Below are 3,680 nucleotides of genomic sequence, written 5' to 3'. Positions count from 1 at the left end.
CCTTTTTCTCTTCTGCACGAGATGTTCATTCCTTATATCAGCTATTGCAAGCCTACTTGAATGCCCTTGAAGTTTGGCTCGGTAAAGTAAAATTAACTCTCAACGTGAAGAAATCCTCAGTACTCGTTTTCCCACCGGCACACCCTCTTTATATCTCCCTTATGTATTGCGGTTCACAAATCTCACAGGTTGAATCATTAAAATACTTGGGTGTATTATACCACTCCCAATTAGACTGGCGGCCTCATATCAAAAGTAATTGCCTGAAAGGTGAACGAGCCCTTGGTCGCCTGATTCGAATTAGCCATAAGAAATTCGGTATGCGTAGAGATACTCTTTTGTTTCTCTATAAAACTTATTTGAGACCAATTCTGGAGTTCGGCTGTGTTCTTTTCTCGGGCAGTCCTAATTACAAACTACGACCTTTGTTGCTACTGGAGAGGCGTGCTTTACGACTATGTTTGGGGTTGCCAAGAACAGTTTCAAATGCAGTCCTCTATTTAGAGGCCCGTGTACGTGACTTGAAATCTCGATTTGAGCTGCTAACTGTGCGAACCTTTTTAAGAGCACTGGAATCTCTGTCTGGAGTGGCTTCTCCCATTTTTATTACACACCAATCTCAGTTTCTAGATTATCATTGGCCGCAATATAAGCAACCACAATTTGTATTTACTCAGTCCTTGCTGTCCAAAATTGCAGTTTCGCTTAGGTCAGTAAGACGTGTTGGCAATGTTCAAGCTAATTCCACACTGTGCTTTGACCAGTCGTTGCCATCTAATGCAAAACACTTGACTACCACGGTAATAAAGGGACACCTTGAAGATTATCTATTACAATATCCACGACACGTACCTATTTTCACAGATGCCTCACAACGAAATGAAAAAGCAGCAATAGGGATTTACTCCAAAGCACTTGATTGGAGTTTTTCTGTACGGATCCCTGATTACACACCAATATTTACTGCTGAATTGCTTGCAATTGGTTTGGCCCTTCAAAAAGTTCCCGGCAATGTTACTCACGTAATCATACTCTCTGACTGCCTGTCAGTCTTAGCAGCATTAGAAAGTCCGAAAATGCGTCTTTTGAAACAAACCCTGATGTTTTTCCTTCCGATACACTTACAAGAAGTACGTTTTCAGTGGGTTCCGGGACACTGCGGCATCGCTTCTAATACAATGGCGGATTATTTAGCAAATTCAGCTCTCAGTGGGCCTGTTGCCGATGTTGTACCCAATATTATCTTGCTAAATATATCCCGTTTTGAACGATTTCAAACGTTAAACTCCTTGAGCCATGAGCCACTCCTTGCGACTACGGATTTTAATCATTTAAATTTTCATTGGAATGTCCGATGTTGTACCTCGAGGCAATGTGAGGTTTCCATGACGCTCATGCGTTGTAGAATTCCTTCCCTCAATCTTTATTTATGTCGCTCTGGATTCACGCCGTCCAATCTTTGTGCGTCATGTAATGACGTGGAAACAATTGAACATTACATCCTCTCCTGCCACAGGTATGCTACTCAGAGAAGACATTATCTAGAAATACCTCTTGCTCGCCTAGGACTGCCATTTACAGTTCCTGTCCTCCTCTCCTTTGGTGCAACCGTCAAAGGGTATGCCCTAAAACCAGTGTGTGAAGTACTTCATAATTATAATATTGCTACTGGAAGATTTGTGTGTTAGCGCTGAGCTGTCTGAATTGTATTTTTTCTCCTTATTATTTTTAGTAATTTACAATTTTATTCCTTTTTTCATTGCTTTCTATTACATCGCCTCAAAATTTCAAATTTTTTCAGTAACACTAGCTCCTAATTATTAGGTTATTTATATCATATAGTCAAATCTTCATTATCAAAAATATTATGTCACCTACAACGAATTCTGGCCAATCCCCCACTGTGGGTATGTGCCATTACAACGAGGGAGAAGAAGAAGAAGAAGAAGCTGAAGAAACCGTTGGGACTTGCCTGAACACTTGCTGTGTTGTACTCTACTGTGCTGTGAACACTTGCCCATCACCTGCTGTTGTTTCCTGTGCTAGCCGTCTGCCCCGTATCATCTTGGTGGAGGGGACCAAAGATCCCAGTGCGCACAGAATACCCCTTGCGCTGCCAACAGCTGGATTTGCGCAGTGGCCTTCATCTACCTGGCCTTTCAACGACGTCAACAACTACCACTATGACCTCCGAGGCAGCCCCTACCACCGCGGCAACTTCGGCTCAGCCAGTCGTGCTCACAAAAATCCGCCACCCTCCCATATTTAATGGCGAAGACAAGACAGACGTGGAAGATTGGCTGGATGAGTACGAGCGCTGCAGCAAGAACAACCACTGGGGCGCGACCATTATGCTGGCCAACATCATTTTCTATTTGGCGGGAACAGCTTGCACGTGGTTCCAAAATCACGAAGAACTGGTGACGTGGGCAATCTGTAAGCTGGCAATCTGTAAGCAAAAGCTTCAGGACCTGTTCGGGAAGCCCATTGGTCGAGCTGTCGCAGCAAAAACAGAGCTTTCATCTCACATCCAATCCTCCACGGAGTCCTACCTTGCGTATATTCAAGACGTGCTTGTGTTGTGTCGCAAGGTCAACTGCTCAATGATGGAAAGTGACAAGGTAGGCCATATTCTCAAGGGCATTTCGGATGATGCGTTCAACATCCTGTTCTGCATGGATTGCTCCACCGTCGACTCAGTGCTTCAAGTCTGTCGAAAATTCGAGCAGGCTAAACAACGACGCCTCGTACATCGCTTTGAGCGCCTTCCAAACACCGCAGCTACATCATTCTGCGATGATCTGGCCTATTTGCAACAGCCTTCTCATCCCACGAACATGACTCGTATCGTCCGGAGAGAACTCGAGGCCTTAGCTCCTACACCACTCATGTCTCCGCTACCCGACACCGTGGCCATGATACAGGCCGTAGTTCGCCAAGAACTTGCAAACGTCGGCCTCTCCTCCAGTCCCGTGTCGCCCACGCCACCATCCCACTCTGTTCCTGTAGTGGCTGCTGCTACTGCCAGCCCACCTTCCCCACGTAGCTACCTTACTCGCAATCCTGCATAGTGGCGCACCTCAGACGACAGGCCAATTTGCTTCATTTGCTGTGGCGCCGGTCACACATCGCGTTATTGCCGTAGCCGTACCTTTTTCGCCCCTCACTCCTATTACAACGCCGACCGCCGATACTACCAAGGAACTCGACGCTTCCCTGCCCAACCAGAGGGGCTCCGCCCCGCCTACGATGGACCAGGACATTATCTTTATCAATAAGATGAGACTCGAAACAAAACCATCCCCCCTGCCCGTCGCACCAGCCGATCTCCATCCCCACTGCCTCGTCGATCCCGCTCACCGGTATCTCGCCGCAACTCCTCCCCATCATACACCGGTACCTACTCGGGAAACTAGCGAGTGCAGCGCCCTGGAGTGACGCTTCATTCCCGACCCGGACTGTCAATTCGGAACTGACCCCCGCACCTAAACGTAACCTCATTGATATTCTTGTGGACGGAGTCTCCGTTTCTGCCCTTATTGGCACTGGAGCCCACATTTCTGTTCTCAGTTCCTCGCTCCGTCGACGCCTCAACAAAGTCCTCACACCTGCTTCCTCGTCTACCGTTCGTGTTGCTGATGGTAACACAACTACTGTCATTGGTATGTGTGCTGCGAGAG

The sequence above is a fragment of the Amblyomma maculatum genome, chromosome 9, assembly GCF_055883805.1.
Source record: "Amblyomma maculatum isolate TAMU_Amacu chromosome 9, ASM5588380v1, whole genome shotgun sequence".
NCBI classification, from domain to species: domain Eukaryota; kingdom Metazoa; phylum Arthropoda; class Arachnida; order Ixodida; family Ixodidae; genus Amblyomma; species Amblyomma maculatum.
The sequence above is the reverse complement of the archived record's forward strand: the minus strand, read 5'-3'. Positions refer to the sequence as shown.